The following is a 13,078-nucleotide window of genomic DNA, read 5'->3' on the forward strand; positions in this document are numbered from 1 at the left end:
CTCTCTGCTGTGGCCAGGGAGTGCAGTGGAGGATGGCCCAAGTCCTTGGGCCCTGCACCCGCATGGGAGACCAGGAGAAGCACCTGGCTCCTGGCTTCGGATCAGCGCAATGCGCCGGCTGCAGTGGCCATTGGGGGGTGAACCAACGGAAGGAAGACCTTTCTCTCTGTCTCTCTTTCTCTCTCACTGTCCACTCTGCCTGTCAAAAATAAATAAATAAATAAACAAACAAACAACTCTCGATATGTTACATATTTTAATCTAACAATTTCTAAGCTGTAGGTGATACCTTCAGAATACTGTGAGTCCATCACTATATTAAGAGACTCTGAGAAAAGCTGTAACACCTCAGCTACAGTGGACAATTGGTCTCTGAACAGAAGAATATGACATTTGAAATCTCTGTGATCACATTTCTGCAACATAACCTACCACCCCTGTTTTGGAAGCATCCGTGATGACTGTGAGTGCATGAGAGATGGGCTGATGTACTGTAACCTTATGCTGTACACTTGATAGCAATTTTGAGAATTGCAAAAATTTTATCAGGTAAATAAGCAGAGGAAAACGGACCAGGAAATGTAGCATAAGCAATTTACCAAGTATGGTTGATAGCAAATGAGTTACAAATTTGTTCTTTAGTTAACAGAACATAGTCAATGCAGGCTCCATTCCTCTAAACTGAAGATACCTTCTCCTACTCAGATTAATAAAACTGGCCATTCGTTCCACTTAAGTTGTCAGTGTTTTTTTTTTTTTTTTTTTTTACTTTGATGGCTTATGTTTACCCATTTAACAATCTTTATCTTATTGGAGTCCTAGAAGATCACTCCTGTAGGAATCCCTTGTGTGGAATTAACTTGGGATAAAAATAGGTTGTTCTGTTCAAGAAACTTGAGCAGATTACAGGACTGGTTCTATCCTCTGGCGGCTCTCAAGTGTTTCAGGGGTGCATTCTCAGGAAGACGTTAAGTTTGGATCTCCGCATAGCATTGTAAACAGCCTAGAGTGATCTTCCATAGTTAGCTTCAGAAATGGGCATATCCAGTTGATATCTCCTAATAATATTTGCCAATCACTCAATGTTTTTAAATGATCCCTTCTAACTTGGACCTTTTGTGGCCTAATGGAATGTTCTTCCCCCAGGGTTCCAAAATATTGAAAAGTACTCAATCTTTTCGGGAGTGATTTTTTTATTCCCATACCTCAGCTGTTTTTACAAGGTGTTGATACACCTAACTTCTTCCAGGCCGGGGCATGTTATCAGAATATCCCATGCATCGAATAATATAAGCCTTTGGAAACTGGTGTCACAATTTGGCTGTAAGGATTGGGCAATAAATTTCTGACACAAGGTAGGACTATTGGCCATGCCTTGAGGCAAAACCTTCCATTGATATCTCTGCGACATTATTGATACAGCATCCAAAAAATGTACAGCATTTTTCATCTTGAGGAGCCAATGGAATGGTGAACAAACAATTTTTTAGATCAATTACTATTAAAGACAAAGAGAATGGAATCTCCAGAGGTGAAAGCAGACCAGGTTGCCAGGCTCCTGTGGTGGTCATAATTGCAGTAACTGCTCATAGATTGTGAAAAAGCCACCATTCTCCTGCTTCTTTTGAGGAATAGTAAATATTGGAGTATTACAAGAGCTGTTAGATGGTTCTATATTACCGTTGAATCATTCACTAATTGTATGGCATTCAGAATCAGCCCTTAAGGCACTCAGATCTGGCTGAAGAGCCCATGAGAGTATTTTAGGCATGGAAAGCCAAGACACTCTGGCAGGAAAAAAAAAAAAAAAACTAAATGAAAGATCTTTGCGAGTGAGATTCCAGTGGAAAGAACAGGTCATCAAAGAAAGAGGTACCTTTCTCTGAAGGGAGGAGAGAACTTCCACTTTGACTACTTTGACTATGACTTTGTCTAAATATGATCAGAGTCGGCAAACTTAAAAGGCCTCCATAGCCTTGGCAACTCATGACAAGAGCCTAGGGTGATTACTGACGCCATAAACAAGAGTGTCAATTTGTTAAGTCAACAACAGGAGTCATTGTGCACTTACTCCCTATGTAGGATCTCTGTCTTAAATGTGCTGTACATTGTGATTTAATGCTATAACTAGTACTCAAACAGTATTTTACACTTTGTGTTTCTGTGTGGCTGAAAACTGTTGAAATTTTTACTTAATATATGCTAAACTGATCTTCTGTATATAAAGATAATTGAAAATGAATCTTGATGTGAATGGAAGGGGAGAAGGAGCGGGAGAGGGGAGAGTTATGGGGAGGGGGAGCCATTGTAATCCATAAGCTGTACTTTGGAAATTTATATTCATTAAATAAAAGTTAAAAAAAAATGTATGGCACGTTCAAGCTTCTCCTTAAACAATGGCCACTACCCACACAGGTTTATCTGATTTCTACATTATGGGATCCACATGTGGGCAAGGAAAATGACCAATGGCCACTCCTAAAAAGGCTGATATTTTAAGCCTGTTTTTCCTTGGTTTGCTTTTGATTGAATAGGCTGTATTAATCCTTGATTATATTTTCCTAGACCCTGACCTGATTTATATTCCATCTTGGTTAACGTTGTTTGTCCTTTTCCACTAACCATATGCACATCAAGGGCAGGAAACACATCCCTTCCCAGAAGACTCACTGTGATGTCTCTTACTGTGTATGCTTCAAAATGGCCCTGATGGCCATCTGGGTCTTGCCAATGCAGGACAGCACCGCTTCGAAAGGTCTTGCCTGGAACTCCCAGTCCTCTCAGCTCCCCATCTGCTTCTATTACTGGCATCTAGCTGGGCCAGTTATGCCAAGCAACACTACTAACATCAGCTCCAGTGTCCAGGAGACCCTTAAATGGCTGCCCTTACACGTGCAAGCAGAGAATGAGTTAATCCATGATAATTTGCTGTTCTCAATAAGCATCAAACCCTTTATCCCCATGAGATCCTCATTTTATGCTTCCTATTGGCCCAAGAGACAGGATCATAATTTGAACTATATGATCCCCAGGGAGGAACTGATGGTAACCTTGACTTGGTTCTGCCATCACTTTGCTTTCCCCGGTATGATCTGCATCAAAACCCCAGGTAATACTGAGAGATCCTTCATAGTACGGCTGCTTTTGCTGATGATTAGTCCAACCACGTCGGAATGGAAAGGGCCATAAATCCCAGTTGGGATGGGCTGTCTCTTCATTCCAGGAACAAGGATGGCACCCACGGTACTACTAGATCGAGTCCTGCACTCCCCCTTCTTTCCTGGAAGAGAGAATCCACTGTGGATTTGCTTGCACTTCCAGATGAGCCTGCAGTGCTGACTGCAGTGGGACTCTGCCCCCAGGTGTTGACAGGGCTGGGGGAAGCCCCTCTACTCGTTTTCCTGCTGCAGAGCCCCTGTAAAGGCTGTCCGTGTTTATGAAATTTGGATCTACACTGACTGGCCTAATGATTGCCCATATTACAGGAAGTACATGAGCCAGGAGCATTCAGAACTGAGGAAGGGGTGGCTCTATGGATGTTGGGAATCTTTCTTGGCATTTGTTGGCAGTCTTTGCAGTAATGACCTGTGTTACCACAATGAAAGCAGACCCTTTTGGCTTGAGCCATAGTGGCAGCAAAAGCCTGGGCCTTGTGAGTGCTACTGTCCACATCAGGACAGGCGGGAATCATTTCAATGATTGTCCCACTTTTTCTTAAGTACGCCACTGCCTTTTTACAGTCTATATTGGCATTTTTGTAAGATAACTGCCTTATTAAGATTTCTGCAGCTGGCACATGCCCAATCTGTCTGCGGATCTGTCTCATTAATCAGTCCATGAAATCCATAAACGACTTATTAGGTCCCTGTAGGCACTTAGTAAAACTCCCAGGCAGGTCTCCTTTTCCTGGGCTTGCTGTCCAAGCATGCCAAGCACAATGTCAGATTTGGTTATATGCATTAGCAGGCATGGTGCACTGAGTGGCAAGATCTGAACAGTGCCCTGTCTGGTAAGCATTATCAAAATTAATATTAACACTTTGCCTCTGATTAATCCAAGCTTGAGTTTCAGCCTGTTCGTAATATTCTAATTTCCAAATCAAATAATCCAGTCCATCTAAATAACCTCATCCTATAGTCATCCAGTCAACAGGAACAAGTCAGGTCTCATGGTAAAAGGACATGGTAGAAGGAGTGTTAGCTCCATTTTGAGCAACACTATCACATATTGCCTTTAAATCTTTATGATCAAAACTGGAGAGGTTTCTTATAAATTGATTAGGATTACCTTGGATCCGGCTGCTCAGTGACCAGAAAGGCTAACCTGTCCTCTACATTCATGTGTTGTAGTCCTTCTCCAATTGCCTTTTCAACTGGTGTCTCCACCAGAGAGACTGGTGCACTGTGGGGCAGCTGCGAGGCAGAGGTGGTGGTGGGAAAGGCCAGTCATCACCTTGAGCGGCCGGGCAGGTTGGTTTTGTGTTTGTCTGTAAGGGTTCCAGGACAAGCCTGATGCTGGACCACAGGGCAAAGGAGACCTGAGCTACTGTGCCCCTTCCCAGTGGGCCTTTCTTAAAGCCTCCCTTACTTTGTCCCATTCTTGGAGATCTGAGGTTCCTTGCTTGGGAAACCTCGGATTGTACTCTATAACCACTGAGAAGAAGTTTAGAAAACCTTTTGCTAAAAACACCGTACACAAAACTCACCATCACGACTCCTGACGTTCTGTGCTCAGGCTGCCATGTTTTCCATGACACTTTCACCTTTACTCAGTCTGGCCAGCCTTCCTCCTCAGCTCCCTGCCGGGGCACCATGTGCCGCGAAGCGCACAGCAACCTTTCCAGGGTGAAGAGGGGACAGAGTGCAGTGAATAAAGACAAAGACAAGAGATTATGGAAAATCGGGCTGGGGGTGGAGGGCAGAGGGAACCCTTCCGCGAGTGAAGAAGGAACAGCTCTGTGCCTTGAGCCACTGCTTTTATTTCCTGCAGATAACACCAGGTTTCTCTGTGTCAGCGAGTATGTATTTGTTGACGTCAGCAGAAGCGATTTCATCGCGCCCGCATGCACTAGGTGATCTCTCACGAGGAGGAGAGGAACACTTATGCAATAAACGGACCCTTGTCCATTATCCTAGGACAAGAGGCCCCAGGCCTCTGTGACATGAGCCTTCCACGACCTGAGGCATGAGAGGACTGCTCCCAGCATCCTTGGCCTTCCAAGGAATGAAGATGCAGGCATGACGTTCCTATCTCTCTCCTCAGGAAATGGTAAAGTTGCCCCAGGCATCCCCGGCACGTTCCAGCCCAACACTCAACTTATTCTAGTGGCTCCTCTTTCCGGCTTTCAAACGCTCTCTGCCAACAATGAAAAATGAGAATTAGAAAAAAATACAAAAAGCAATTATCGCCACTGTGTAAGTACCAGGAAAATCTTCAGCGAAATAAAATGACATTGGTCCTGAAGGCTAAGCAGGATTTTATTAGAGAAGCAAGAAAAGGCATTTAAGTCAAGTGATAGAAGAAAAACAGAGGGATGTAAAGTCGAAATAATTGTGTAGTACACCAACATGCTAATAGGATAGAGCAGAGAGAAGAAGGGAAGATGAGGATTGGCAAAGCAGATTGCCACTAGATTATAAGTGACCTGGACTTCCATGGTGACCAATACGAACTTCATCTTCAGTGCATTAGGCTTCCTTTTTTTGAGTAGGCGGTATAACACATTCAATTCTATGCTAGAAAGGTAGCTACTTTGTTAAAACTCAAAATTCGTTGGAGGGAAACCAGCTAAGAGGTTATTTACAAAAAACTGTAAACACACTCACATACCAGTACTTTAATAAGTTTGTAGAAAATGGAAATTTTTGAAACCTATGCATAGTTTTATCATATGTATTTTCCATGACCTTTAAATTTTTTTTGTATTTATTTGAGAAGCAAGGAAATAGAAAGAAAGACAAAGGGAGTGAGCTCCCAGTCACTCAAATACCAGGATTGCCCCCAGAGCTGGGCCAGGCTAAAACCAAGAGTCAGGAATGCAAATCCAAATCTCCTATTTGGGTGGCAGGGATCTAGCCACTTGGAGCATCATCTGCTGCCTCCCAGGCTACACATTTGCGGGAAGCTGGAATCAAGAGTGGAGCTGGGCCTCAAACTCATGTATTCCAAAATGGACACAAGTGTTCTAACCTAACATCTTAACTGCTGGGCAGAGCACTCACCCCACTGTGACTTCCTTGAAGCCCTCTCATACATAAAATTTCAAAGCATATTTGCACCAAAATAAGCATATCTTTTAATTCCATTTTTCCATAAACTTTTTCAAGCAGCTTCATTTACATAAATATGATACATACACCAGAGTCCAAAGGAACCAAGATAAGAAGATTCTGGAGAAATTAGAAGCAACGCATACCATCAACTACAAAAAAAGACATGGATCAAACACGAGAAGTTGTTGCATGATGTCACACTGAGCAAAGTAGATTGAACTATGCTATTCCAGTAGGGCCTATTCACAAACACAGTATGATGAGAGAACAGGAGCAGAAACCAGGAGAGCAAACAACAGAAAGACAAGATCAAGCATATGAAGCATACAACAGAGCTTTCAGAGACTTTAATTCCCAGAGTGACAGGCTCAATTATTTTAACCAACCCTTTGCTGAAAACAACTGAAAATGCTAAATATAATAACAACTATTATTCTAGTAACGACAAAGAGCTACTAAAAAAAGTGAGGAAATAACAGTATACTATTTAAACTCGTGTTTAAGTCACTGCTTAGGACACCCTTATATAGAAGTACCTGCATTTGAGTTCAAGCTCTGTTCCCAATACCAGCTTCCTGCTAAGGCACATCTTGGGAGGCATTAGGAGGCGGCTCAACTAGTTAAATTGCTGCTACCCACAAGGGAGACCTGGCTTGAGTTCCTGGCTCCTGGCTTTGGCCTGGTCCAGGCCAAGCTGCTGCATTTAGGAAGTGAACCAGCAGATGGGACGTCTCTCTGTGTCTCTCTGTCCCTCTGCCTTTCATATAAATAGGATTTTTTTTTAAATAAGCCAAACAAGAACCTAGGAAGGTGAATGGGCAAAAATGCACTTTCATCTTGAGGATATTTATCTGGCTTCGAAATTTTGAATTTTCTTAGGAAGAGGAGGATTTTTGAGGAGGAAAAAAGAAATTAAAGATAAACTAGGGCACACACTAGTTGAGAAGCCCACTAGGAGACCCTCTTCACAGTCAAGTGACACCTCAACCATCCCCTGCGTGTTTAGGGAACACAGTAGTAATGGAAACTTCATCACATATTGCAGCCCAGATTTACATCAGCGGAGTGGTCTAGGGACCCTAATGCACTGAATTTGAGTTTACATGATCCTAGCTGGCAGTGTACACAGACATTGGCAAGAGAATTCAAAACCTGTCTGAAAATAAAGTACCTTCATTCTTGGATTCCCATTAGTCCTAGAAATAATTTTTCAAATACAATGACTGGCATAAAATAAAGAATAACCAGATAAATACAAGAAACAATAGCCAACCCAGAAAGATCTAGGAGGACTCTAAATGTTGGTACCATCAACTACCCTATAGAACAACCATATTTTAACATATTTAAAGGAATAAAAAAGATGTTTGGTAATTAAGACAGTACTTCCAAAAATTTGTAGAACAAAATGGAGTCAAAAGGTAAATTTATTTTGATGGAAAATTTTGAAAGACACAACTTTTTTTTGTAATACACATTTTCATGAACTTTTTGAAGAATCTCTTTCATATCTGCAGGAAATAGGATAACCAGTGAGTGAGATAAAGTTAAGGACATTACATTTTGGGTAGAAAAGAAGGTATTTTTTTTGTACTTGTGTATACATATCTCTACAATGAGTGTACAAAATGCATTGACCCCTACGATGTAGCAGCTTTTATTGTTTTTGCATTTCCCCAGCCTCTAAAATGGCAATCTTGTCTCCCATCCTCACTGCCGTGCATTTTCAAGTAAGGCTTACCTTCCTGCAGACTTGAAAAGGGGTAACATGATCCCCGCCTGACCAGTTGAAGCATTCCATTCCTCTGGTCACTGTGATTGATTCAAGAGTGAGACAAACATAGGAGCATAGATTCTATACAGCTAGATTTTCAATGTATCCTCCAAAACTCAAGTTTAGTTGCCGTTGCAACACTATTAAGAGGAGGGAACTTTAAAAAGTCATTGGCTCATGTGGCCACTGCCCTCATTCAGAAATTAACACCATTATCACAGAAGTGGGTTCCTGATAAAAGTAATGGGTTTGGCCTGATTTCCTCTCTCTGCATCGCTCACTTCTGCTTCTACAGCATTACAACACGGCTTGAAAGCTCTCACCAGATGTAGGTGCCATGCTCTCCGACCTCCCAGCCTCCAGAACTACAAGCCAAATAAAATTCCATTGTTTATAATTAACCAGTCTGTGGTATTCTGTGATAGCAGCAGAAAACAAAAGACATATGTCTAAATGCCTAACAGGATTCCAGTTTATGAGCCTATACATTCTCCTTCCCTACTTAAGCAGTTTGAACAAAGTTTTGGTAACTTGCAAGCAAAGTGGTATGGTATATAAGAACTATATTTACAGCCCTGACCTAGGCATGAAATATAAAATGTCAGAAAGAGAGAAGAAGTCTATGAATGAAGAGGAAAGAAAGGTTAATAAGAGAAAACACCAAAAATTTCAAATAATGACACTGATCTATTTCCAATCTACCCTAAAATAATATCCTATTGAATTCTCATAGTAGTTTGTCAGTTACCCTTATCTGGCATTTAAAAGATTTTATATTGTGTTACAGCTAATTTTGTATAGCTCTGTCTCTTTAAAAATCTCCTTGTCATTAGGATTTCAGAATTATTAAATCCCTTGGACAGATTTAGTAGGACTGTCTTATTTTATAAATTGAGGTAGGGACCATGTTTTATTTTGGCATCCTGTGGGGTAATATACATTGAATGAAGAAATGTGTAAATAGAATGAAAAAGTAAAAAGGGAATAGCACAGAAGAAAAGTTAAAAGTGAGAAACACAATAAAGAAAATGTATGTGAAGGGAAGAAAAAAGGTCAGGATACACAGAAACAATCAGAGAAGGCAAGAAAGCTTAAGAAGAAGGAAATTGTGCATGTCTCCATCTGTAGGCTGCACTATAATAGTTTTCCTTCATAATACTACCCCCTCCCATTGTTGTCTACTTATGCAAATAATATATTTTATTTTTTAACGTATCCTGAGTACACACAACAAGAGGAGGAAGGAAATCTGGATGTGTTCCTTATCCCAAGTCCTGATTTAAATCACGAAGGTACTAAAGAGACTGTTAAATGCACCAGCCGGGCTGGTGATGGGCTTGTGGGAGTGCCTGTCGAGCATCCCAGTGGTTCTCAGCTCTTTGCTCCCCTTTCCTTAGGATAATTTTTCATCTTACTCACTGCCATGGGACCTACAGTGACTTACTGTGGGAGAGACATACTTCCCTAGCTCATTGACAGCAGTCTTGGCCATGAAACAATTTGCTTGGGTCAATGTGTGCTTGACCCATGCCACACCCAAACACAAGCTCCAGGAAATACAGTGTGTTCCCTTTAGATGTGAGAATGACATTTGCAGATAAGAGCTCCTTCTTTAGTTTGGATCCTCGAATAAGAGGACATGCGAAGCAGAACCACAGTTGATCCTCAGACACCTTTGCTGATCTAAGTTATTGCAACTGAGGGATCATTTGTTACAACACCAAAGCTCACACATCATTAAACTGCCTTTGAGGCATGAACACCGATATTTTTTAAAGTAAACTTCTGAGTTTGTTTTCCAGGATTATATACTTTAAGATAAAACTGATTCAGAAAAATACATTCAATATTTGGAAGAAAAATGTATAAACCTTTTTTCTCAGTACCCGTGCTGTACATTAAGGATAACCACAAAAATCAATCCATAATCTGCTTCACATAGCCACTGTGCCTGAGAATGCAATAAAAAAGAATCTCCATTACTTCTCCAGCCAGACATTTAGATTGCTTTATTCTCAATGTAGGAAAAATAGACTTTACTTTTAAATGTTAAGAAAAATCATGAGGCAGGCTGAATGTATAGGGGAGACCACCCTTTTCTTCACCACTACCACCATAAAAATATTTACAGACTATAAATATCTTGGTTTCAGGATCCAGCTGGTCATCTGATAGTTCAGTAATGGTCTCAGTGCAGAAAGAAAAATATGTTTCTTGGTTTTAGAGGAAGGAAAAGGAAAACAACTCCAATGGTTGCATTTTTTAATTCCAAGCTGCAAAGGAAATGTTTTCTTTCATGAAAAACCAATGAAGCAAGACTCCTCTGGATTTTTCTATAAATCTAAAAAAAAAATGTAATATAAGGAATATAAGGTAATACCATCTCAGGAAAGGAGGAGTTTAGGTGATAATATTGAGTCAGAGAACCACCACCAAGAATGCAATGTGTGTATGAGTGTGTATAAATGAGCCAACCTGATATATAGTCCTTCCTACTCCTTAAAAAAAATCAAAATTATCTTCCCTAAACCTAAGAATGAGCAAATTTCATTTCCCCCTATTTTTTTCAAAGCACAGGGAAAAAAAAAAGTAAAAACTAAAGAAAACATGGAGGGATGGGTTTTATAATTCATTTGAGCTCCAGTTCCAGGGATGTTTTTTCAATTTTTTGGTTGTTTTTTTTTTTTCTTTCCAACAGGCTAAATACACATGGAAAAAAAGAAGACGAATATGCTGCTCCCTGCGTCCTGAACCCTCTTTCAAACTAGACGTGCTGTGAGACTCAGCAAGAGCCTGGCAGAAGCCACTGTCCTGCCTGAAAGTCCTGGTGCTAGAATAGTAGGCTCCTAATGGAGCACACCCAGCTGCCATGGGCTGATATTCTGAATGTTACAGAGCAAATTCAGTTTGCCCTTTGGACCTGCCACGTCGGTTTAGGAAGATGATCACTGTTGGTTGTTCAGAGAAAGATGTTTTAGATTGCAAATGTTTTCCATTTGTCTTTTTTTTTTTTTTTAAGATATATTCATCCATCAAATGATGGGCTAGATTTTCTTTCTTGTTTGGGGAATAATCTGTTCCTTCCCCCTTTTTGGTGGCAATTCATTATTTTTCCAAGATTAATCACTGGCCATAAATCTCGCGCATCTAAGGTGCTTGGCCTGAACTTGGCTGCAGCACTGTAAAATATTAGTAAATCTAATATAACAGATTGTGTCATGCAATGTATGCATTTTTGAAAGTGAAAGCCAAATGTAAGTAAATTGAATTGGCTGCCTTCTAAGGACCAGAGAGTGGTAGGAGGCACTAGTTTGGACTGAGGACAATCTAACCCCTCCCCCACTATGCTCTTCCATTTCAGGAACCGAGCCCTCTAACGGCAAGGCCCTGGCTTCAAAAAGACTGGTCTTTGTTTACCGTGAAGGACCATTATGCATCACATTGAAACGGGATTTGGAAATTTCAGTGCTTTTCTCTCCATTTCTCAGGGTAAAACAATTGCGTCAGCTTTGCCACCAAATGCAGGCATGCTGTAGATGAGGATTCCCTCCCACTCTATGCACAGGAGACCCAGTTAGACTCCTCGTTTGTTTTGGAAAAGGAGAAGACATCCCCTTCCTCCTTGTGTGCCCACCCCCTTCCACCTCCCCTGCCTTCTTGTAGGACATTTTTTTTGTCACAGTGTCTTGGCTTTCCATGCCTGAAATGCTGAGAGAGCCTCTTGAAATATTTTACTGAAGTTCCAATCTCAACTTTTCTGAATCACAGAATACATTCAGTTCCATAATTTCAGGCTAGTTGACTATGTGAGAGTTCATTTATTTACTCATTCATTTGCCAAACATTTTTAGAGTGGATGGAGAGAAAGAAGACATGGTACCTGCCTTCAAGAACTTTACAATACAAACCACCCATAGAGTCTGATATATAAACTAAATTAAAATAGGTATGAACAGCCTATCATAGGAATATGTTGAGTGCACAGAGACAAAGTATTATAGAAACATTTTTTAATCAGATCTCAAAAACTACAAGGTTAGGGTCAGTGCTGTGGCACAGTGGGTAAAGCCACTGCCTGCAGTGCTGGTATTCCATATGGGCACTGGTTCAAGTCCCGGCTGCTCCACTTCCGATCCAACTCTCTGCTATGGCCTAAGATAGCAGTAGAATATGGTGCAAGTCTTTGGGCCCCTGCACCAAGTGGGAGACTTGGAAGAAGCTCCTGGCTCCTGGATTAGGATCAGGCCAGCTCCAGCCATTGTGGTCATCTGGGAAGTGAAACAGTAGATGGAAGACCTCTCTATGTCCGTCTGTCTCTCTGTCTCTCTGTGTCTCTGTGTCTCTCTGTCTCTCTCTACCTCTCTCTGCCTTTCCCTCTCTCTGTGTGTAACTCTGACTTTCAAAAAAATAAATAAATCTTAAAGAAGTGGAAACTTTAAAAAAAAAAAAAAAACCTGCAAGGCTGATGCTGACACCGTGGCTCGGTGAGGGGTAAGCAGCAGCAGCTCACAGAGTCAGCAGCCCATATCAGAGTACCTGTTCAAGTTCTGGCTGTTCTGCTCCCAATCCAGCTTCCTGCTGATGCACCTGGGAAAACATCAGATGATGTTCCAAGTACTTGGGTTCCTGCCATCCCTGTAGGAATCCTGGATAGAGTTCCTGGCTGCTGGATTCAGCTTGGCCCACGACTGCCTGTTGTAGGCATTTAGGGAATGAGCCAGCAAATGGGAGATCTTTCCCTCTCTCTCTCTGTGTCTCTCCCTCTCTCTGTCACTCTGCCTTTCAAACAAATAAATACATCTTAAAAAAAAAATCCTTACAATACACTAAGCCTTCCCCTATCTCCAGAACTCAGCTCTACCCTCCTTTCACATGACGTATGCTCATTATTCAGCATGTGCTAAAGGAGTTGGGTATGTTTGCTGGCTGCTTTGCACTCACTAAGCTCCATTACTCCACCAAATTACTCATGTCCAGAACCTAGTTACCCAACTGCCTTCTCAGACACTGTACATTTGAGTGTTCACAAATA

The 13,078-nt window shown here is 41.4% G+C and overlaps 1 pseudogene; it reads left to right on the top strand.

The window, feature by feature from the left end:
* Positions 1–5,237: 5,237 nt before the first annotated feature.
* The window catches only part of LOC127490795 (chromobox protein homolog 1-like), a 51,965-nt pseudogene continuing 44,124 nt past the window's right edge, over positions 5,238–13,078 (top strand).

The sequence above is a fragment of the Oryctolagus cuniculus genome, chromosome 6 (assembly GCF_964237555.1).
Source record: "Oryctolagus cuniculus chromosome 6, mOryCun1.1, whole genome shotgun sequence".
Classification (NCBI taxonomy): domain Eukaryota; kingdom Metazoa; phylum Chordata; class Mammalia; order Lagomorpha; family Leporidae; genus Oryctolagus; species Oryctolagus cuniculus.